The sequence below is a fragment of the Petaurus breviceps genome, unplaced genomic scaffold, assembly GCF_028583685.1.
Source record: "Petaurus breviceps papuanus isolate PSGF00001 unplaced genomic scaffold, PetGlider_PUasm1.0 90925, whole genome shotgun sequence".
Classification (NCBI taxonomy): domain Eukaryota; kingdom Metazoa; phylum Chordata; class Mammalia; order Diprotodontia; family Petauridae; genus Petaurus; species Petaurus breviceps.
In genome coordinates, this window is record NW_027187380.1 from 32066707 (window position 1) to 32091639 (window position 24933).

The window sequence follows — 24933 nt, forward strand, 5'->3', positions numbered from 1 at the left end:
CTTTCTTTCTTTCTTTCTTTCTTTCTTTCTTTCTTTCTTTCTTTCTTAGTTTCTTTCTTCCCTTTTTTCTTAGTTTCTTTCTTTTTCAAGTTTTCTTGTACAAAGTAGCTAATTTGGAAATATTTTACATGACGGCACATGTTTAACCTATACCTGGTTGCTTACTATCTCAGGGAGAGGAGAAGAGAGGGGAAGGATGAAGGGAGAAATAGAATTTGGAACTTAAAACTTTTTTAAAACTGTGTTAATATTGTTTTTAACATGTAATTAGATAAAAATGTAATATTATATACACACACATATATGCATATAATTGTTAAATGGTTAAAGGATAACAGGGTATGATATAAAAGAAATATTTACTGACCCTGGTGATTGATATTTGGAAGAGCACACACAAATAGTTTCTTAAGTTCCTATTTTGAAAGACACTTCAACACTTCAAGGGTACTCATAGAACCTTAGGGGGAGATATACCTGGCCATACTCTGGGATCCAACATACTAGTACTTGTATGGGTTGAGAGAGCAAATCCAGAGTTTATATAGGCTACATATGCATTATCTTAATTGAACCTGGGGACTTTGTACAGCAGATAATATTTTCCACATTTTATGATGAGGACATTGAGGCTCGGAGAGCCAGTTAACTAATCCCAATGAGGGATGGAATTTGAACTAGATCTTTCCAGCTGAAATTCTAATGCTATTTTCACTACACTATGCTCCCTCTCGTGGAAAAAGAGTCCAGTGAGCCAACTTCATACTGGCCAAATATTCAGGGAGGGAACACCCCTATATAGGCAGCTGGGAAAATCTCTAGGAAGTCAGGTCACTAGGCTATGTTCACAGAGGCTCAGTCTTCTGCCCCTCCTTCCAAACTGTCTAGACTAGGCTATAAGCTTTTTTGGCAATTGTTTACTCTTGGGTTGAATTTGGCTCCAGAATTATTGGGTTGAACAGTTTATCTCTTTTAGGGGGAAAATCCAGAAACCTCAATAATATGAATTTATTAAATAGGAATTTGTTGATTTATATAAGGACTCACTTCATGTAGTTTCTTTTTTTCTTCTCTCTATCACCTCTTTCTAGAAGTTTCTATATCAAGGACTGATCAAAGATACAGAAAATATTCTCTGAGTTTCTCCAGAAAATCTATTACCTCAATGAAACTTAGCTAGAAAGGAATAGAAGGAAGAGGCAAAGAGGATTCAAGTACTCTCAGAACCTGTATAAAGACAGTCTATGATCATATTGGTTGGCAGAGTTCCCTGCATTATAATTTCACAGTTAGTGCTGGGGACTTGAGTTTGGTCTTTTTTCTTTCAAACTGACCACATTTTTGAAACAAAACATGACTTATATAGGCTATGAAATATGCATTAAAGGGATCTAGAGCCAAGAAAAGCCCTTCCTTGGGAAAACTCCACCCAATACCCTCATCCCTCTAAACTTAAGTTGTATAGGAATAATATGGTATTCTTTAGTGTTACATCTATGATCCTTCCCTTTACCCCTACACTTTGTTCATAACAATAGTTACCTACTTATCTCTAACACAATGGTGCCCAATGCCTGCCTGCCTGACCAACCAACCAACTATATGTTCATTTAGTTCCTCCTCCTCTAGATAGAATGGCATCATTCAAGAAAGAGGAGAAAGATTAATATATCTAGAGGCAAACAGGACCATAAAGGTCATCTAGTCTGAACCCTTTCATTTTACAGATATGGTAACTGAGGGCCCCAGAAGTTGGATGATTCTCTCAACATCACATAGGCACCAGAAGCAAAATTCAAACACTACTTTTTCCACTGAGCCATACAGTCTTCGTAGTGGTTGCTTATCCTTTGCTTTAACTTTTCCTAGAAAAGAACTTCTGGAAGAAATCTCTCCTAAGGTTGTTCCCTACTACCATAGTCTGACAACTTATCAATATCAGCAGCTCCAGGCCATTCTGGCATCAATCTTCTAAGCTCAGAAGCCGTCAGTGATGACTCAGATTAGAAAAATAATGTTTTCTCGGTACTCAAAGTCATACCTTCCAGGGTCATTTATTTGACTTCTAGAGTCAAACACCATAGAGTTCTATGGCATTTTGCATTTATATACTGTTTTTAACAAAAATGAGTGAAAAGAGAATCTGGGAAGCCCCATGCAAAGGAGATCAAGGCCAATAATAAGAGAATCTTTAAATCAATCCAAGGTTAGACAAAGAAATATGGGGTGATCATGGTATAAAAAATTGCCCATGGGCAGCAATAGGACTAAAGGAGTTTCTTGCCTCAAGTTTTATCCAAGATAATATTCAGGATGCTGCTGCTCCCTATTAGTCTTTTGGTTCTTTTTCCTTTCCAAGACTAAATACTCTCCCTGTGTTTTCATATCCTGTTTCTCATTCTCTTCATGTTGCATCAATTAGCCTTCTTGTTCCAGAATTTTCTCTTTCTTTCCACTATATCTTTATCTTCTGCCTCCATGGAGGCATATGTTTCCCTATTTTGAAAAAAAAAATAGCTTTTTTTTTTTTACTACTCATTCACCCTCAAGCCTGCTCCATCTATGTGAATGCTTTGAATTCATTATTAAAAATTAGCATATCCCCCACACCATCTCAGTGATTCAGAACCCCTGCTTATCTTTTTTTTTTTGAGGAAAACAGTGTTAAGTGACTTGCCAGGGATCACACAGCTAGTAAGTGTCTAAGACTGAATTCGAGCTCAGATTCTCCTGATTGCACTGAAACATCTCAGTGCCCTCTTGTCCACCCTCCCTTGTTCCCATCCCCCTCAATCTGACTGCACAAATACCTCACTCAAGATCTAGCCACCTTTTCTACTGTATTTTCTGGAATAACCACTTAATATATAACAAACTTGCTTTTATCTTAAAACTTTACCTTTCTCACTCTTTCCACCTTATTACACTCACTGAGAGGAGGATTCTGATCACACTACACCCTTGGCCACTCTTTTCAACATTTTACGCTCCGATTTATAACCTATGACTCATTTGGCTATGGTAAGGGAATGAAAATACTACTTGCTTCCAACTGCCATTACCAGGTTCTCCTTCTTCCTCCACCCTCTCCTCCTTTGAGTTGTACTCAGTCTACATCTTCAACCCAATCAAGATTCTGGTGGCTGTTGTCTTATCAACCACTCTGCTTTCCTCACAGCCTTTCTTCAGTAAAATAAAATAAAGTAAAATAAAGTGAATTCCTAAAAGCATTTATGTACTTGGGGAGTCTTTTTTCCTCTTTCTTTGCTCTTTTTGAAATGTGGTTTAGTGGTGAAATCACTTGGTCAAGGGAAGGTTGTTTGCTTGTTTTAAACACCAGTGATACAAAAAGATGTCTGTAAGGCAGCAGGAAAAGATTAAGTACAGTGTGAGATTAAATATGCACAAGATAGATCATCCTTGGAACATATTCGTTTTTTTTAGGATCTGCAAATACTTTCACATTAGACATTAGTCAGGTTATAAAGAAGGATTGTATCAGATGGAATGAACAATGGGAAAGAGGAAACAAAACCAAACAAGAAAAAGCAAAAGATCACGTAGTTTACTTCAATCTGGATTCAAACTCAGTTCTTTCTAGTTCTTTCTCTGGATGTAGACATCTCTCTCCATCCTGAGTCTTATGGGGTTGACTTATAACCCTGCATTGCTGAGAAGAGTCCAGTCTATCAAAGTTGGTCATCAAACATACATTGTGTCTGTAATTGTATACAAATTTTTCCTGGTTCTACTCTTCTCACTCAACATCAGTTTGTATAAGCCTCTCCAGGTAAATATGAAGTCCATCTGCTCCTCGTTTCTTATATCACAATAGTATTCAATTACATTCATATACCACAACTTGTTCAGCCATTCCCCAAGTGATGGGCACCCCCTTAATTTCCAATTCTTTGCCACCACAAAAAGAGCTGCTATAAATATTTTTGTACATATGGGTCTTCCTCCCACTTCTATGATCTCTTTGGGATACAACCCTAAAAGTGGTATTCCTGGGTCAAAGGGTATGAAATTATTTATAGCCCTTTGGGCATAATTCCAGATAGCTCTCCAGAATGGTTGGATCAGTCAAAAGTCCTGCAATTATCTTTAATAAGGAAGAGAGAGGGCACCATCCTATGACCTTGAAAAAGAGTAGTTGATAATAGCAAATAATGTCAGGAAGTGAATACCTGTGTACTGACTGTCATTGGCTTTAATGGGAGACTGAAAGAGACTTAAAGAGTGGCGATAATTTGGAACAGTCACTATAGGAAATAAGACAGAAATTCTTCAAAATGAAATGACTACTTATTACAAATTGTCAATTTTCAATAAGGTAAGAGCTTTCATATGGGCCTTATTATCATCACTATAGTCACATCCTCTGTGACCATGGTCACATGACTCATTCCCCTTTGACCAGCAAAAGTCTCCCTGTTTTATGCCTTAGTTGATTATCAATTATCAATATCAAAGGGTCTGATAACAAAGTTATCTCTGTTGTTACCTCCTTTCAAGGAATATTGCATGATTTCACCATAGACCTGAAAGATACTTTGATGGAAAAGTCTTTAAGGCAGCACTTGGCTCTACTGAATGTAATGCTTTTTTTAGTCAACAAACAGTGGACATGGCAAAATTTTGTACTCTGTAATTTTCAGTCAATGGGGTGACTAAAAAGAGGTAATGTAGAAAATCATTTGCAAAATCTTGCTAGTACCCGTTTCATGCCTTTTTCAAGGTACTTTCCATATGTATATAGATTATTTTCATAAAAAATTGTAGATCTGAGAAAATAGATACATTGGTAGTTGTATTTTCCCTACTGAACTTATTCCAAAAACAATAGGGTACAAGATTTTTCCCATCTTTTTTAATCTTCCTCTCATTCAGATATTTTGAGAACTTATCCCTCAGTGCCTTTGAAAAGGAGACACATCAGCATTAGTCTCATCAAGGTCTGTCAAATATTTGCAGGAAATCCTCTCCTTTATATATCTGAGAGGTTTCTATTCCAACTAAGACAAACTGTTTTAAAAATATTAATAAGAAATAAATCCTTGCTAACCACTCTCTGAATTTTAGACTAGTGGTTTATATTAGTACTGCTCAAAAAAAATTAAAGAAATACCTATGCTTTGCCTCCCTCCTCCCCAACTCCCCATTTGGGAAGTTCCCTGGCTCACTCAAACCATCACTTTTTATACTATCAATCAATCAATCAGCAAGTAATTATTAAGCACCTCCTAGGTTCCAGGTACTGTGCTAAGCACTAGAGACACAAGACAAAAACAGTCTTTACCCACAGCTAGATTACACTATAATGGGTAGAAACAATGTATTTATGTATAAAATAAAAATCACACACATTGGAGATAAACTACAAAGGGAAGGCACTAGCAGGGGAGCAATTTGGAAAGGTCTCTTACAAAAGGAAGCATTTGAAATGAGTCTTGAAGGAATCCAGGATTCTAAAAAACAAAATGGAGGATGGAGATCATTCCAGACATAAGGAACAGCTGATGCAAAGTCACAGAGATAAGAGATGGAGTTTCATACATAGGAATAGCAACTATGATGGTATGGTTAGATCCTAGAGTATATAGTGGTCAAGTGTAAAATATAAGAAATACACTTAGAAGGAGTAAAATGCAAGAAGACTGGAAAGATAGGAAGCATCCAGGTTATGAAGAGCTTTACACGACATACAAAATAATTTCTTTTTGATCTTTGAAGTAAAAAGGAACCACTGGAGTTTAATAAGTAGGAGATGATAGACCTACATATTAGGAAACACATTTTTGAACCCAGCTATACTTCTGTAGCTGTGTGGAGGATGGATTGGAGTGGGGAGATTCTTATACAAGCATGCAAATTTCTGTAGCCACATAGTTTATTTAACATAGATGTAACGAAATAGATCCTGATTTCCTTCTGCAATCAAAGATCGTGAGAGTAAGAGGGAATCTGTGTCAGACTCCTGGACTGGAGAGGAGGAAGAAAAGAAGGAAGTCTGATGAATGCCTTGTTTGGAATGGTGCTAGATTTGTATCTTCAGACCTTCTCATCAGTCACTGAAGTTTTCAGAACCTTCACCAGTTTACCACTTGATCTGAACTCATTTCTCCCCTTTCTGGTCCCACATTGACTTCTCTGGCTCCCAGTTCAATCTTAGTTCCTCTACTAGAGCTAGTGGTGTGTACCACAGTAACAGTCAGAGGCTGCCACATGACTCACCCATGACTCACATACTCAGTTTCAAGGGCAAAATAGCCAAAGTCAGAAGCATCTCTCTCTGTTCCTTGTGCCAAATGAAATATTGACAAGAGGTCTCTTCCAAGAAAAAAGGAAAAGAAATGTGGAATTCCAGAAACCTCCATATCTATCCCCCTGCTCCCTATTCACTAGTGCCTCATGAATATGTCTCCTGTTGTTGGAGAAAGAGGAAAAGGACATTTATCAGAACTCTAGTTATCACTTTCTCTCTTTAAGTAGTCAGTACAAGAATCCCTAGCCCCAGAGAGAAAATAATAATAATACTTCAAATAAGTAAGAGAATATTACTTTACAAACAAATGAGTTTATAGTCTAAACTGGCATTGCTCTTTGATGCTGTACTTTTGTATTTGTTAAGAATGTCAAGTATATGCCAACAGAAGAGGTTTATGGAATTTCTTGGTCTCCTTGTTGTGGTGATTGACTTACATTGTCAACTTTCCTTAGGAAGATAACTGATTGTAGAAAAAATATTTTTAAAAAATCTACCACACTTTCATGGTTCTCCCCATGCTCTTCTCAAATAATTCCAGATAAAATCTAGTTTCTCATTCCCCTTTATAGTTATTTACCAAGAAGTTCCTCTCTCCACCAAGAAGATCCTAGTAGAAATTATTTCTTTGTATTTGTATCCCCAGAGCCTAGACACATTGTATTGTTTGTGCTTTGTTTGAAGGGGTGATGTATTGACCCTTGGGTGAATAGGATTTAATGAGACAGAGTGGCCCAAAGTCACCATCTTCACTCTCTCTTCCAGAGGCATCAAAGTCAAGTGGCTAGGCAAAAGTCAATGGATTGGTTGGCATCTTCATTGTCTGATCAAGTTCTAAGCGCTCCACAATTCCTGCTTCAGCCACTTTCATGGCCATTGGAACAAATTGTTCTCATCCACCCATTGGGCCAGGGGGTGATCTTCACATGCTTGGGGCAGATACCCCACTAACTCATCAATGGGTTACTATTGGTTACCCTTAATCTGGTTTAGCTGCTCTGCCAAGACAGTTTTACTGGAGTGTGGCTGCTGTACATGTTATAGCTTCTTGGAGATGCTGATGAAAGGTGAGTGCCAGATGGTCACCAAAAGTGGATGAGCAACCTTGAAAAGAGCTCGGTAACAGAGTCCGTCCTCCCCCAAAACTCTATGAACCCCACCTGGGTGCTATGTAATATATTTAATAAATAATAAATAAAATTTTAAAATAAATTAGTTAATTAAAATAATTTATTTAATATATTTAATAAATGCTTGTTGGTTCATTGGTTTATAGACATCAATTTCAATTAAATCTTGGCAGAATGTTATGTTCGAGTGATCCATCTTTTGCAGCAGAATAAAATCAAGATACTCAAATTTATGACTGACCATCACAGGTGTTGGGGGGTAGAGGTGAGGTGGGGTGAGATAGTCACAACCGATTCTAGGCTACCTGCCTGAAAGAGTTACCTCCGTTTCTATCTGTAATCCGTCCCCTCCCCCCCCACACACACACAAACCCTTTCCCATCCTACCCCCACTTTGCAAAGGTCAACTGTGGCACCTACTCCCTCTTAATTATATTTATTTACAGAACTCAAAAGGAGGAGGAAACAGTTGCCAAAAGGTCACATGAATAAGACAGGTTAGAAATAAAGCTTACTTATGATCATAGCTACATTTGACTATCAAGTTGGAAATATTTCTCTCTGCTTCTATTAAGAAGAGATAGATAGGTGGGGCGGCTAGGTGGCACAGTGAATAGAGCACCAGCCCTGTAGTCAGGAGGACCTGAGTTCAAATACAGCCTAAGACACTTGACACATTTACTAGCTGTGTGACTTTGGGCAAGTCACTTAACCCCAATTGCCCTCCAAAAAAAAAATAGATACATAGGGATAGAGGGATAGAGAATGGCAAGCCCAAAGGAAACATATACAATGGAGCAAAAAAGCTCCAACATAGAGAATGGAAGAAGACTGAATAAGGACAGAGGGGGGAAACTGAGGAGTAGTTTAGGAGGCTGAGAAGGCAGATCTTGACTGGTTAAAATAAATACAAAATTTAAAAACAAAAAAAAATAATTAAAAATTTTTTAAAGAGAAGTAAGGGAAAGAAATTAGGGAGGGAGCAGGGACTCATGGGAGCAGGGAAACATGGGGGTGGGTAAGTATGTGGGAAGAAACTAAGAAATGAGGGAAGAGATGGTGTGTGTACTACTTCTAATGCCACTAGAAATTTGTTTTAGGAAAAGATATGAAACACTTGACATTTGAAACCTCAGCCAGTTAAGTCAGTTAATAAACATGTATTAAGTACCTCAAGTGGGGTTGACCTCCTCCATCGTCCCTTTAGAAGTTGGAAGGCAGAAACACACTGAAGAGAACTCACAGTCTGAGGACACATCTCCAGACATGAAGAGATCTGAGCTCTCTCTCCTGCTCTTGCCAGCTCTACCCTGCATCTCACACAGGTACAGGGCAATGATTTCCATCAAATAAGGAGTGAGCCCCATATGCCTACTATGTGCCAAGCACTGTGGTGAGAGCAGTCCCTGACATTCTAATGAGGAGGCAAACAAGCTATTTATGGGATAAATTGGAAATAATAACAGAAAGAAGGTACTAGAATTAAGGGAGATTAGGAAAGGCTTCCTGTAGAAGGTAGGATTATAGCTGAGACCAGAAGGAAGCCAGGAGGCAGAAATGAAGGAGAACATTCCAGGCATGGAGGAATGTCAGTGAAAATGCCTGGAATCAGTGTTTCATTCAAGGAACAGCAAAGAGGGGTCATTGGATCACAGAGTAAATGTGTGTGGGAAGTGGAAGGTGTAGGAAGACTGGAAAGGTGTAGCTAATGAAGGGCTTTGAAAGCCAAACTGGGAGGTTTATATTTGATCCTGGACGTGATAGGAAGTTAGTGAGTGGGGGCAGGATCTAGGGGAGTGGAAAAGTATGTGTGTGACGTGGTCAGACTTGCCATTTTGGAAGATCACTTTGACAATTGACTGGACTGACTTGTGTCAGGCTATTGCTACCAGAAGACTATTGCATAGTCTAAGCATGAAGTGATAATGGACTATACCAGGATGGTGTCTCAGTAGGTTTGCCAGGAAGACTCTTTACTTGGAAGGCTATCCAGGGACCGAGGCCACAATTACTCCCAGGAAGTTACTTACCCTGATTCCTCAGCCCAGGACAGTTGATGAGACCCTGAAGACTGGACCCACAAGTGAGAACCTGCTTCAAGTGGTAGGAAAGGGATGAGGGATAGATATTAGTTAGTGAGTGATTGAGGGAAAGGTCCCAAATAGGCAAAATCCTAAAAGTTCACAGAGGCAACTGTGGTAAAGCCTCAGCATCACTGAGACTATACACAAGCACTCAGAAACTTCACAGGGACAAATCCTGCCCCTCTGGGGACTTGCCCTCTCAACTTTGCCTCCTCAGGGCTGCTGTAAATTAATTTAGGCTTGGCCCTAGTCCAGGGAGAGTTGGATCTGGGCTCCACTTTTATGTCTTGATTCCTCTTTGAAGACAGTCAGCTTTGTATGTGTATCCTTTGGGGCAAGCAGAACATGGGGGGAGGAGGTAGATGTTCCTATTGTTTGCTGTTGGCAAAATCTCCAGAAATTTCCTCAGTCAAAAGGTCTGCTCTGTTGAATTACTTGGCTTTTATTATAGTGCTTCTCTTTCTCCTCTTCCCCAACCCATCCCTCCCTCTTAGATGGTCACATCTGGAAGGCATGTGGTACAGAGTATATTGAATCTGGAGTCAAATCATGGCTCAGCTACTTATTACCTGTGTGATTCTGGGCAAGTCACCAGATCCCCTTTGTTAAGGGTTTGGTTTTTGTCCTGTTTTAATTCAGGCTGTAGAGTTTCCATAGAGGAGAGACTCAGTGATTCTGGATATTTTAGGACACCACTATCTTTGTCATATTACCAACAACAATAGTAATAGCTAGCATTTATGTAACACTTTAAGGTTGCAATGCATTTTACAAATATTATTATTTGAAGTAATAAATACATTCTCCAGAGCACTCTCTGGTCAAGTGATTTTTTGACACATTGAAATTTCTGTGGTTTAAATAATTGAGAGTTGACCTCACATAGCAACTAGCAATAACCTAAAATCATCAAAGGAATTTAATGCCTTCTAGACTTAGGTGTCTTTTCCCTGAATTTGTTTTTGTTCCCTTTGGGAAGAGGGTTTGGATGTGGAGTTTTCAAATGGCCCTTGTTCCTTCCTTCCTTTAGAGAAATTCTAAACTTTGCAGCTTCTGAGGTGCAAAGAGTCTTCTTTTCACCTGGTGTTCCTCCAATCATTGCAGAGATGACTGACAAGCAAGGAATGTAAAAGCAGCTCATATCTGTGAATGAATCTGATCTTAGCTTTCAGAGGTGCTTTTCCTTCCTCTTTCCTTCAAGGTCATTTGTGCACAGTAGCTCAGTGCAGATGGCCACAGTAAGAGATAATCTGAAGTAGAGGGCAGGAGTCAAATTAGTTGGAACCATAAAAAAGTTGAAAAATATCAGTAAGTCTAGTGATAGAGTGTCTATGGAATTAGACTTGTGACAGAAGACCTGAAAGTAGTAGGGGACTGTGTAATACAGATTTCCCCTGACTTGCTGTGTGATTTTCCACAGATCACTTCATCTCTTTGGGCTTTAGCTCCCTCCTACATAAAATGAGAGATTTGAACTGAGTTCTTCTGGATTTTAAACCTGGGAAGGAAATTAAAATTATATAGTCAGAGGGTCATAGCTTTAAAGACAGAAGGATCTTTGAGGTCATCTAGAGGACTTAATTTTTTTCTAAAACAAATTTCTAGTAGCATTAGGAGTACATTTCTCTTCCCATGCATCTCAATGTTTCTTTTCTATGTCGGTCTCTGTCACCCTGTCTCTGTCTCTCCCCTTTTACAGTTGTTTAAACTGAGGTTCAGGGGACTTTGTGCCCAAACAAATAGCAAGTAACAAAGGTAGATTTTGATTATAGGTCCTCTGACTCCAGCATTCTTTTTAATATATCACATTGCCTCCCAAATCATCTAATCCAAACCTATCATTTTTGGAGGAGGAAACTGAGACCCAGCAATATTAAGTGACTGGCCCAAGGTCATACAAGCTAATAAATAGCTGAACCATGATTTGAGTCAAGAGACAGTATCCCCTTTACCACACATTTTCCAGTTATGACCATCTAAAACTGGGGGATGGGTTGGGGGAGAGGAGGAATAGAAGCACTATAATAAAAGCCAAGCAATTCAACAGAGCAGAGTTTTTGACTGAGAAAATTTCTGGAGATTTTGCCAACAGCAAACAATAGGAACATCTACCACCTCCTCGCCCCCCACTCCCTCCATGTTCTGCTTGCCCAAAGGATACACATACAAAGCTGACTGTCTCCAAGGTGGAATCAAGACATAAAGTTGGAGCCCAGCTCCAACTCACCCTGGACTAGGGCCAAGACTAAATTAATCTGCAACAACCCTGAAGAGGCAACATTGAGTGGGCAAGTCCCCAGAGGGGCAGGATTTGTCCCTGTGAAATTTCTGAGTTCTTGTGTATAGTCTCAATGATGCTGAGTCTTTATCACAGTTGCCCCTGGGCACTTTGAGGATTTTTCCTACTTTGGGCCTTTCTCTCCCTCAGTCACTCACTAATCAGTCTATCACCCCTTTCCTACCACTTGAAGCAGGTTCTCACTTGTGGGTCCAGTCTTCAGGGTCTCATCAACTGTCCTGAGTTGAGAAATCAGAGTGAGTAACTTCCTGTACTGACTATATTTTCCCAAGGGAATAGAGAGTAGTTGTGTGTTGGGAGCCAAAGAGGCCTGAGCCAGGACTTCAGATAATTACCTTTATATCAGTGGACCCAAATATCAAAGACCTCTCTGAGAAGTGACTTTTGCCAAGTTAGCTCCTGAGTTCTTCTGATATGGGTTACACTTATAAGGATGTTGTTAGAGTTCTGAGACCAGCAGGCTCTGCCCCAAGACTTTAGTTGTTCAAAACCAAAATATTTGAATTCTTAGGTGGTTAGTTCCTGTGCAGATGTACTTGATGATGCTTTGGTTTCAGGCCTTGAAGCCAGCTCTCAAGGGCATCCTTTGTAATGTGCCTACATATGAAAGGAGTTAACTGACTTTTCCTAAGACTTTATGGCACTTATAGAACAAAAGCCCTTACTGCCATGCTACTTCCAGGATATGACAGACTAAGATAATGATATGAATACTTGAGTCCCCTTCCTTTGTCTCATTTCTCTATAAAAAACTTGTCCTAAGAATCAACAAATGGAGTTCACCATTCTTCCTTGAACTACCCACACTGCCTGGTCCTTTCTTATTCTCCAGTCATGCTAAGCGCTGGACACTGAGCAGCCTATGGCAGTTGTGGCCTTGGTCCCTGGGTAGCCTGTCAATTAAAGTCTTCTTGACAAGCCTTTTGGTGACTGGAGTGTCAAATGCTAAGTTGTTATCATCATTGTCACATCATCATCATCATCATTATCAATATCATCTTTTTTTATTAGTTTTTACAAATAGGTATTTCGTTCAATCATATGGCAAGAATGGAAGTACAAACACTTATCTCTTCAGCCACTACCCTATACCATAAGGTCATACTCTACCCTACACTACCTGAGTTTCTAGCGAAATTAGGCTTAGACTTAAAGCATTTTCTTCATGGCATTGGTCCCACCAAATACAGGTCCAAACTAGACATTGCCATGGTATGAGTCTTCTTCTTAGCTTCTGCTGGCCTGGGTCCTCCTCGCTCCTGAGCCATTGAAAAACATGGACTGGGATCCATTCCTGGACATCCTAATCACTTGTGTTCTTGATCTCTTGAAGTTTTTAATTTCTAGACTCCATCTTCAAGTTCCATCTAAAACCAAAAACAAAACAAATAAAAACAGAACAAAATAGCAACAACAAAAACAAATGCCAAGGCAAAGAACTGAGGTCCATAATAAGCTACATGGCAATCTCATATGAGCCTGAAGACTTCCTACATACAGCATTGTCTTTTTTTTCTCATTAGAACTCCACCAGGTAGAAAGAAACCAATCAAAGACAGGGCTAATATTAAAACAATTTTTTAGTGGCATTAGGAACACTGCAGGCCCTATTTCTCCTATTCTCTATTCTCTGTGTCTGTGTCTATCTCTCTGTCTTTCTATGTGTCTTTCTATATCTTTCTGTGGCTGTCTTTTTCTCTCTGTTTCTCTGTCCTCCATTCCCCACTCCCTTCTCTACCAGCCACTCGCTTATCCACTCTTTTCCCCTTCTCTTGCCTTTATTAATAGCAAAATAAAAGAAATGTAACCAGTCTGACAGTCAATAGAGCTCTGATGAAAAACATTTAACTGAAAGACTTTTTTCTATAACCCATCTTATTAATGTGACCTTTTGGCAACTATATCCCCTCTTATTGAGTTCTATAAATAAATTTAAGAGTTTTAAATCTGTGGTACAAAGAAGAATAGATGTAACAACATCCTGTCTCCGATCTCTCCTCTCCAGCATTTAGAACAAAAGTGGAGATCTGGGTGAGGAAGAGACTTGCCTTTAAAGGAATTTTTAGTTTGGTGTCCATGAAAAAGTTTTTTTTTTTTTAGTATTTTGAAAACTATTTCAATACAGTCGGTTTCTGTTATAAGCCTGTGTGTTTTATTTTATCCATTTAAAAGCTTATTCAGAGAAAGGATTCATAGACTTCACCAATATGAAAAAGGTGTCCATGATACTAAATAGTGAATGAATGAATGAATGAATAAAAGTTAAGAACCCCTGCTCTAGGCATGATTCTGGGAGCAGCCATCTCATGTATAACTCACAACTTTCGCAGCCTGACCAGCAACCTCGATATCCTCCAAAATGGCATCTACTATTAAGGATAAGCTGATTTTGAATGTTCTAAAGGAGGAACAGGTTCCCCAGAACAAGATCACTGTTGTTGGGGTTGGTGCAGTTGGCATGGCATGTGCCATCAATATCTTAACAAAGGATTTGGCTGATGAGCTTGCCTTAGTTGATGTAATAGAAGACAAACTAAAGGGAAAAATGATGGATCTCCAACATGGCAGCCTTTTCCTCAAAATGCCAAAGATTGTTTCTGGAAAATACTATAGTGTAACTGCAAACTCAAAACTTGTCATTGTTATGGCTGGGGCACGTCAACAGGAGGGAGAAAGTCGTCTTAATTTGGTCCAGCGTAATGTGAATATCTTTAATTCATCATCCCCAATATTGTTAAATACAGCCCTAATTGCAAGCTGCTTATTGTTTCCAATCCAGTGGATATTTTGACATATGTGGCCTGGAAGCTAAGTGGCTTTCCTAAAAACCGTGTTATTGGAAGTGGTTGCAATCTGGATTCTGCCCGTTTCCATTACCTAATGGGGGAGAGACTTGGTGTCCATTCTTCAGGTTGTCATGGATGGGTCCTTGGTGAACATGGAGACTCCAGTGTTCCTGTATGGAGTGGTGTGAATCTTGCTGGTGTGTCTCTGAAGAATGTAAATCCTCAAATAGGAACTGATGCTGATTCAGAGAATTGGAAAGAAGTTCATAAACAGGTGGTTGAAAGTGCTTATGAGGTGATCAAGCCGAAGGGCTACACTTCCTGGGCCATTGGCTTGTCTGTGGCAGATCTGGCAGAAAGCATTATGAAAAATCTTAGGAGAGTGCATCCAATTTCCACCATGATTAAGGGACTATATGGCATTAATGAGGATGTCTTCCTTAGTGTCCCATGTATCTTGGGACAGAATGGCATTTCAGATGTGGTGAAGGTAAACCTGAATCCAGAGGAGGGGAGCCGTTTAAAGAAGAGTGCAGATACTCTTTGAGGAATCCAGAAGGAGCTGCAATTTTCAAACCTTTTAATGTGCTGCCATCAAGAGAACATGACAGTGGTTAAGGGGTTATGTAGGATTCACTTTTCAAATAGGTCAAATCCTTCCTCTGATTAGTGATTGAACACCAGAAATGTAAAACCTGTGAACACACTCTAGTTTCTTCCTAAAGTTAGAAATGGGAAATAGTAGAGTGTGACTATTTGTTTAAACCCTGTTGATGTTTGCATATGATGCTGGATATGACTTGTATAGTCTCAGTAATTGGTGTCAAGCAGATGGTGCCCCACAGGTATATAAACTACCTACCTTGTATGTAGGTACTACTCCTGTAGGTCCAGAAGACAACACTCCTGACTACAAGACATCATACAGTAGTAATTCTTTATTGATGCATTGATTACCTTGTGCTCCTCTCCATTAGGGCTCCTACAGCATGGCCCCATGCATCACATTTCCAAAGGACCTGATTTTTGTCTATACACACACACACACACACACACACACACACATATATATATATATATATACATTAATAGTTGTAAATTTCCATATTTTATAAAAAGATCTGTGTATGTACAACAATGCAGCCAATTCCTCAAGTGTCATACTAACCCTAAATACTGAATAAAAAACAAATAACTGATAAAAAAAAAGAACCCCTGCTCTAAAGAGTTTCTGTAAGTCCTATGGAATCCCTTGTTGGCAAACTGTACAGAAATGAAAAGGATTTTCTTACTTACTTACAAGTATACAAAGGAAGAATTGAAGAAAAATGAAACCAAGGAAAGGAAAAGATATGGACCATATATGGAATATATAACCTCATTTTCACAACCCTATATGCAAAGACAAAATGAATACAGATGTGCATATGCAAGCCATGCATAATTATGTTAAAAAATATTTCCGAGACCCATCTAGCACCTCTGGAAATGGATTAACCCCAGGAGAGAGTTGAAAAGGTGCATAGCTCATATCTGACAGTATAAGATCTGATATTTATCAAGTGCTGTGACAGTTTTTCTGCCTTAACCAGGAAAACCTGTCAATTCTCTCCACTGCGATTAGAAAAGCTGTAGAGGGGAAGCAGAATGGTATTCCAAAGGAGGCCACTGAAAACCCAGGTCCTATCTTACTAAAGGAAGTCCATCCAGCCTCCATATTTCCCAAGAAGAGTACTCTAGTGAATGTCTTGAACATGAACAAATGATCTGGTGGAATTAAAATCTTTGTACATCCTGTAGTTCATGGAATACTTCCAGTTCAGAAATCTTGTAAACCCCTGAGGTCAGGGAGAGAGCTACAGCTACCTCTCTCATTCCCCATCTCCCTAAGACACTGCCTGTAGATAGGGTTACACGAAGAGCTTCTTGGTTGTCTGAGCTAATATAAAATTTGTGTCCCTTTGAGTTCCACCTGCCTGGACAGAGATGGAAAGAGGCTGGTAGGGAGCATTCTCAAGAGGGCAATGTGTTCAAAGCCCATGGGAAACTATTTCACTCTTTATAGTTTTCCTAAGAGAGAAAATTGCCTGAGCCTCTGTCCACTGATCCAGTGGCAAAGTGTTATGGGTATTTGTCAGCCTGCTCTCACCCCAGTCTCTCCTGTTGAGTTAAAGGGAATTCATCTCTAATGGGTCTGCCAATTCTACTGATGGATAAGTGGCATACAACTCTCTCTTCCTGGTGTGGCAGGAGGACTCCTCCTATTGTGTAAACTGAGGCTTAGGGAAGCTGGAGGCAGCAGCAGCAGAGCCCACCACTTCAATTACCCTGTATCTTATCACTCTGGTCCTTGGGGAACTGGTGAGAATAGCACCATCTGTAGCAAAAGGGTTTCTGCAGTGTTAATAACAAAAGCCTTCAGTTCCTGAACAGTGAAAGCTGAGTTGATGGCTATTTAATTATCTGGAATTATGGTGCTGTTCTTATCCTCTTTATGTTATAGTAGAAGAAATTGGGGCATACACTAATTACCTAATCCATATGTAAATTGTCACATATAATTTTTCCAGTGGAAAAGGGTTCCTACTTAAGCTACCTGTATCAGTCCTTAAGAAATGTTTGTAATAAAGGAAGTGTCCTCCCAGGTCACTAGGAAAGGATTTGATGATGTGGATTTGACTTTACTGGGTCCAACATTCCAAAGAGGTTTTGAAAATTAATACCAAGTGTTTCATCCCAGAATAACTTTCTCTGCTCTTGGCTGGGACCATCCAACAGAAAGGAGAGGAGAAAACTCCAGCCTAGAGTAGTCAAGAAAATGTACCTTCCTCTTTTCTTTGCTGAGATGGAGGATTATGCATATGAAATACAAAGTCTGATGTCAGACATCTGTATTATGAGGGACAGATTACTAGATTCTTAAAATAATAAGAAGTAAAGTGTAGACTGACTTAGGACCAAATGAGCTCCTCCCTGGCACAGGCAAGTTCTTCCCTGATCTGCTTTCTTACCTCAGCTCAGTTTATGTTGCCCCTGGCACAAAAATCACTAGTTATGATTCTGTCAAATTCTCTCCTTTTTGAAGGAATTCAGTATCAGGGAAGGGACAATGCCTAGGGCACCAACTAGTTGATAAGAAAAAGAATCATAACCTATCCAATGGCTTTGATGAACTTAGAGTTCAGATTTCCCAGGAGAGATTTAATGTCAATAAAAGATAATATACTTTAAAGAAGCCTTTACAGAAAGAATACCCTTCCTTACCACAACTCAGCAAGGTACATGGTAGAAGAAATCACTAATATGAAGCCAAACACTGAGTAATTGTAATGATCAACCTTGGCCCCAAAGAAGAAATGAGCAGATGTACCTTCCTCCATGTGATATAAGAGATAAGGTAGGAAACCTTTTCAGTCACTGTTTTTCTTGTTACAAGGTTGCAGGGGGTTGGGGGGCACAGGATGTCAGGATTTGGAAATGAAGTGGTGCAAAAACAAAAGACTTCAGTAAAATATAAGACAGAAAGAAAGACAGGAAGAGTGGAAAAGGAAAGAAAGAAAGAAAGAAAGAAAGAAAGAAAGAAAGAAAGAAAGAAAGAAAGAAAGAAAGAAAGAAAGAAAGAAAGAAAGAAAGAAAGAAAGAAAGAAAGAAAGAAAGAAAGGAGGGAAGGAGGGAGGGAGGGAGGAAGGAAGGAAGGAAGGAAGGAAGGAAGGAAGGAAGGAAGGAAGGAAGGAAGGAAGGAAGGAAGGAAGGAAGGGAGAAAAATAGAAAGAACACCAACCATCCTCAAATCACTGTGATGCAATTTTTAGTTCAGGTAATGTAGTGAGCATTATCAGGATCTCTTCTTCCCTAACTGAGAGATACCACTTAGAGATTTCAGGGGAAAAGTTTCCAGGACCTGACTCTTCTCTGGTCTTTTGGGAAAAAAAAAAAACAATGAAAAACTTCTTGATACTTTTATCAAGATTAAAAACAACTGTAAAAGAAGTTTTAGGGTAGGTGGCATAGTGAATAGAGTTCCAGGCCTGAAGTCAGGAAAACTCATCTTCCTGAGTTCAAATCTGGCCTCAGATATTTACTAGCTGTGTGACTTAACCCTGCCTCAGTTTTCTGGTCTATGAAATGAATTGTAGAAGGAAATGGCAAACCATCCCAATATATTTGCCAAAGAAATTTCCAAATGGGGTTTGGAAAAATTGGATATGAACTGAAAGGACATAACACAAATGAAGTTTGGTTTTTTTTTTTTAATGTTCACATTTCTTCATTCTTTTAGGAGGTGTGATTAGGTCCCTTAATCAAACTTGGAAAAACAACTGAATAGCTGAAGGATAAGCCACACCCCTGGAAGCTTTTAATGAGCAAGCTTGCCAGATCTAGAATTAGTAAAAGCCCTATCAGTTAAGGGAGCCACTCTTGGCTGTTGAGAAGATAGCTTCATTCTATTAAAAATGAACCCAGTTCTTGATCGGGAGTAAGTGGTTTCTCTTCCTTTTTTTCCCCATCATTAATAATAGTTCTGCAGCAAAGCACTTCATCTGGCAGAAATTATTTTCAGAAAAAAAAAAAGCAGGTTCAGAGAAGGGAACTTGAGGATACAAATGTCTGGAGCAAACTCAAGAAGTCAAGCCAGGTAACCTGCCCAGACTCTGTGTCTTGTAATGCTGCTAAACTAATGCTGAACCCACCCCAGCCCTACCCTCACGCTGCTACTGCCATTCTTAAAATTCTCACTCTTCGCAGAGTCTATTCAAAGAAACTTCTGACAACTGTGAACATCGATAGGCAAAGGCTAATTTCTGCGATAGGGGGATTTAAAATAAAACAAGAGGAGATACTGTATCCCATTTTTATAATCTTTCTGAGATGTTCACTATTTTTATATGTGTTCTGATGAAGATACCTATAATGAATGATGTAGACATTAAGATAGGCGCACTCTCACAGGCCCTGGAGTCAGGAGGACCTGAGTTCAAATCCGGCCTTAGACACTTAACACAAAACTAGCCATGTGACTTTGGGCAAGTCACTTAACCCCAATTGCCCTACCTTCCTTCCTCCAAAAAGCAAAAAACAAAAAACAAGAAAAATCTAAAAATAAAAAATATTTTTAAAAGACTCATTCTTTGCTAGCCTCTGCATAGGCCCCCTTCAAAAAAAAACCCTTTAGAAAGTTTCATTTTGAGCTAAAATCTAGTAGAGTTTCTGGTGAAAAATTAAAAGAAGGAGAAATGGCACCAGAATAGGAAATATCATGTTCCTTGCAGGCAGAGCAATAAGCATATGTGGGAAAACAACATTAGTTTTCTTTTGGTCTCTTGGGTCTATGATGCTTAGGGTAGATCTTTCCCAGAAGACATTCTCATTAATGTGACCCATGTCAGTGGCATAATTCCCCTGTTGGCTTTTTCCCAGTCTAGTGTCACCTCGCTATCTTTTACACAATTTCATTAAAACCAAACTAATCTACAAGCCAGATTAACCAATGTTGTCCTTCCTTGCCTCATATGGATGCATTTATACATTCCATTTCCCAAGATGTCCAGAATGTACTGCATTCATACGATTGCCTGATCAAAGTCTTTTCCTTCAAGGTTCAATTCAGGTACCTCATTCTTCTTAAGGAAGCTGCCCCTAATCTCCCAATTAGAGGTGATTATCCATCCCTTCCCAGATTCTCTCTTGCCTCCTTCACACCAACAGTTACTCTAACTTGTTATTTGCTTACGCCTCAATCCATCTCCCTCACCCAATTAGACTATAAGTTTCTTAAGAACAAAGGTTAGATTTTCATCTTCCTACCTCTAGAGCCTAGTCTGTCCTTTGCTAATATTAGATGTTCAGCAAATGTTTATTGGTTTTGCTATTGAGAGAGTAACCTCAGGATTCTGCTCCACTGTCTTGGTCTGCTTGGTGTATAATTATATCTTGTTTGTTTAAAATCAGTTTCTTAAATTTAAAGGACCATAGAATCCTTGAGGTAAAAGGAAACTCAGAATATCCACTACAAATGTATATAGAAAATTTCAATAGCAGAAAAATAATCCTTTTATTCTTACCCCATTGTCTCTCTATCACATACCTCACAGTGGGCATGCCAATCCTTTTCTCCTCATCTCCTACGCCACCCTTTCAGTAGAGAACCTTGACTCTTACTTTTTTTTACATCTCCCTCATTCTCTGCTTTTACCAAATCTCTGAAGTAGAGGTGTCCCTTGTCTTTTCCAAGGCTACCCACTTTACCATTCTTTCTGTCTCTCTCTGTCTCTGTTTTCTCTCTCTGAGTCTCTGTCTCTCTCCATCTCTCTCTCTCTCTCTCTCTCTGTCTTTATTCTTTCTCCTCACCTATTTTTCTTTCTCTCTTCATTCCCTAACCCCCTTTGGGGTCTCACTATCTACCAACTCCTTCCTTGGTGACCACCATAGGGTCTCTTCATCCTTCAAAACAAAACAAAGCAATAACAATAACAACAACGACAGCAAAAACCTTCACTTAACTATTTTCCTATATCGTTCTCCCTGAAATAGCCAAACTCCTAGGGAAAAAAAAAAACAACTTTTTTTTTCAGGGCAATTGGCATTAAGTGACTTGCCCAAAGTCACACAGCTAGTAAGTGTGTCAAGTGTCTGAGGCCGGATTTGCACTCAGGTCCTCCTGACTCCAGGGCCAGTGCTCTATTCGCTGTGCTACCTAGCCACCCCCCCCCAAATATCTTTAGTCATTGCCTCCCTTTCCCTCAACTCCTTATCTTACCACCTGGTAACTGACACTACAAAATTTACTAATGATTTCTTAATTGCTAAAGCTGATGGCTTTTCCCAGTCCTCATCCTACTTGAACACTGCAGAGAGGTACTGTTACCTACCTCCTGCCCCTTGGATATCTCCTCCTTCTTTAAGCTTCTGTTACACTGCATCTTTATAATTCTCTTCCTACCTGTCTGACTGCTCCTTCTCAGTTTCTTTTGCTTAATCATCATCCATTTTCCTCTCAAAGTGGATAGAGTACTGGGCTTGGAATCTGGAAGGCTCATCTTCCTGAGTTCAAATTTAGCCTCAGACACTAGCTGTGTGACTCTGGGCAATCCTCTTTGCCTCTGTTTCCTCACCTGTAAAATGAGCTGGAGAAGGAAATCCAAACTACTCCAGTATCTCTGCTAAAAAAAAAAGTCCTCAGTGAGGTCACCAAAAGTCAGACAGGACTTTAAAATGACTTGGAAAAACGATAGGTGTTTCACAAGAATCCCTTATCTCTCCACAAAGTCTCTTTTTGATCTCATCAGCTCCCAAGAATTCAGTTATCATGTTTTTGCAGATGACTTCTAAATCTATATACAATATTCAATTTTAATCTCTATTCAGAACTCTCAACCCTTATTACCAGTTGGTTCCCAGCTATCTCTATTTGAATGTCCTATAGGCATTTGAGACTCACCATCTCCAAAACAAAACTTATCATTTCCTCCTCTAAAGTTATACCTCCTTCAAATTCCCCAATTCCAACCTTTCCAGACATTTTACTTTTTTCCTTTGAGAGATATTTTTTCTCTCTTCTATTTAATAATTAATTATTGAATCAGGACTAAGGTTTTTCTCCTTTTCTACTTCCTCATCCAGAAATTGGCCAATGTGGAAAATCCTGGGTAAAGATTAGCCAAAAAGGTTAAGATCTAATCAAAGACAGTAAAGAAATTCTAACTTTAGGTAAATGAGTGGATTCCTGCTTGTTGTGCTTATTCAGACAAGTCCAGAAAAATGTGAATTCTCCCTTTTGTCAGACAGGTGATATGGATATTGATAAGTCTCTTTTACCAAGACTGAGTGTTCAGTGTCCTATACCTCAATGCTTCATTGGATAAGCCTACATCTCATTATAATATTCATTTTTTCCCTTACTTGTTAACCAATCATAGTTTATTATCACCCTCCAAATGCATACCTTTTTCAAAATACTATAAATAACAAAGGTTAGAGAGATTCTATCTCTTTATTCACTGAAGGAAACAATAAGCCTATTTTGTTGACTGCTTTCTAGGCATAGTTAATAAAATTGATTGCCCAGAAACTCTGTTGGAAATTTCGATCATCACACCCTTCATGCACTCATTCAAATTAAATTGATCTGCTAATTGTTCTCTAATAATTGAACTCTACGTTCTGTCTTCCTGTCTCCACGCCTTTGCAAAAGCTACCTGCCATGTCTAGAATGTACTCCCTTCTCATTTCTACTTTTTAGAATCCTTAGCTTCCTTCAGGCCTCAGTCCCATTTGATGGGAGACCTCTCCTATACCCCCTCACATTATCTTGCATTTTCTTTTCTATGTAAATTTTGTGCTCTCCTAATAGAATGTTGAAGAAACTGAGCATGTTTAGCTTGGAGAAAATCTAGAGAGGAAAGGATCTGAAAGTTTGTTCATGGATTTGAAGGACCATCATATGGAGGAAGGTTTAGACTTGTTATACTTGGCTCCAGAAGGAAGAGACAGAAGCAACAAATTCAGGAAAAACTTCCTAACAGAGCTATCAGAAAATGAAATGGGAGTGGCCAGGTAGCACAGCGAGTAAGAGCACCGGCCCCAGAGTCGGGATGACTATGCTATATTACAAAGGAGTAATTATCAAAGCAATCTATTACTGGCTAAGAAATAGAGTGGTGATGCGGTGGAATAGTTTAAGCACACAATGCATAGCAATGACCATAATAAATGGCCATAATAATCTAGTGTTTGATAAACCTAAAGATTCAAGCTTTTGGTGCAAGAATTTACTGTTTGACAAAACTGCTGGGAAAACTGGAAAGCACAGTGCAGAAATGAGATAGACCAACATCTTCCACAGTATACCTAAATAAGGTCAAAATGTACATGATTTAGACTTAAAAGCTGTCTTTTCATGAGCAAAGCAGGGGAGCATAGAAAAATTTACCTGTCAGATCTCTGGATAAAGGAAGAGTTTATAACAAAATAGGAGATACAGAGGATCACAGGAAGTGGATTTTTTTTTTTTGCCTTTTGGAGGGCAATTGGGGTTAGGTAACTTGCCCAAGGTTACACTGCTAGGTTTTGTGTGTGTGTGTGTGTGTGTGTGTGTGTGTGTGTGTGTGTGTGTTAAGTGTCTGAAGCCATATCGAAACCCAGGTCCTCCTGACTCCAGGGCCGGTGCTTTACTCACTGCGCCACCTAGCCGCCCCATAAAGTGGATAATTTTGATTATATTAAATTAAAAAGGGGTTGTACAAACAAAATCAATGAAACAAAAATTAGAAGGAAGTCAGGAAGCTGGGGGAAAATTTTTATGGCAAGTTTCTCTGATAAAGGCTTTATTTCTCAAATTCATACATACACATATTTATATAGGTAACTGGGTCAAATTTATGAAACTAAAAGTCATTCTTCAATTGATAAATGATCAAAGGATAAACAGTCAGTTCTCAGAAAAAGAAATCAAAGTTATCAATAGCCATATGAAAAAAATGCTCTAAATCACTATTGATTAGAGAAAAACAAATTTTAAAACTCTGAGGTACCACCTGGTACCTATCAGATTGTCTAACATATTAGAAAAGGAAAATAAGAAATGTTGGAGGGGATGTGTTAAAAACTGGGACACTAATGCACAGTTGGTGTAGTTATGAACTGGTCCAAACATTCTGGAGAGCAATTTGGAAATACGCCCAAAGGGTTACAAAACTTGGCATATTCTTTGATGCAGGAATACCCCCACCCCAAAAGAGATCAGAGAAAATGGAAAGGACCTCTATGGACAAAGATATTTATAAAAACTTTTTCTGGTGGAAAAGATTTGGGGAGTGGTTGAACAAACTGTGGTATATGATTACCATATAATACTATTTTGGTGTAAAAAATGACAAGGGAGAAGGGTTCAGAAAAACCTGGGAAGACATAAAAACTGATGCAAAGTAAAGCAAACAGAACGAGGAAAACATTGTACACAGTAACAGCAATATTGTAACAATGATCAACTTTGAAAGACTTAGCTACTCTCATCAACACAATGATCCATCAAATGGACTCATGATGAAAAATGCTATCCACTTTGAAACAGAGAAACTGTTGAACTTGGAGTGCATATTGAAGCATGTTGTTTTTCATTTTATTTTTATTGCTTTTTTCTGGCAACATGGTTAATATAGAAATATAGTTAATATAGAAATATTTTGAATGATTTTACATGTATAATGGGTATCATATTGCTTGCCTTCTCAATGGATGATATAGGGGTTATTAAAAATATGAAAAAAAAATACAAGTATTTCATTTTATCTTCAGAAGAACCCTAGGAGGTAGGTGTTGCTATTCCCAATTTATGGATAAGAAAACTGAAAGTAAAAGAGCTTAAACC

General features: G+C 38.9%; 1 pseudogene; it reads left to right on the top strand.

The window, feature by feature from the left end:
- Positions 1 to 14066: 14066 nt before the first annotated feature.
- LOC138152270 (L-lactate dehydrogenase A chain-like) lies at positions 14067 to 15237 on the top strand (annotated as a pseudogene).
- The last annotated feature ends 9696 nt before the right edge of the window (positions 15238 to 24933 follow it).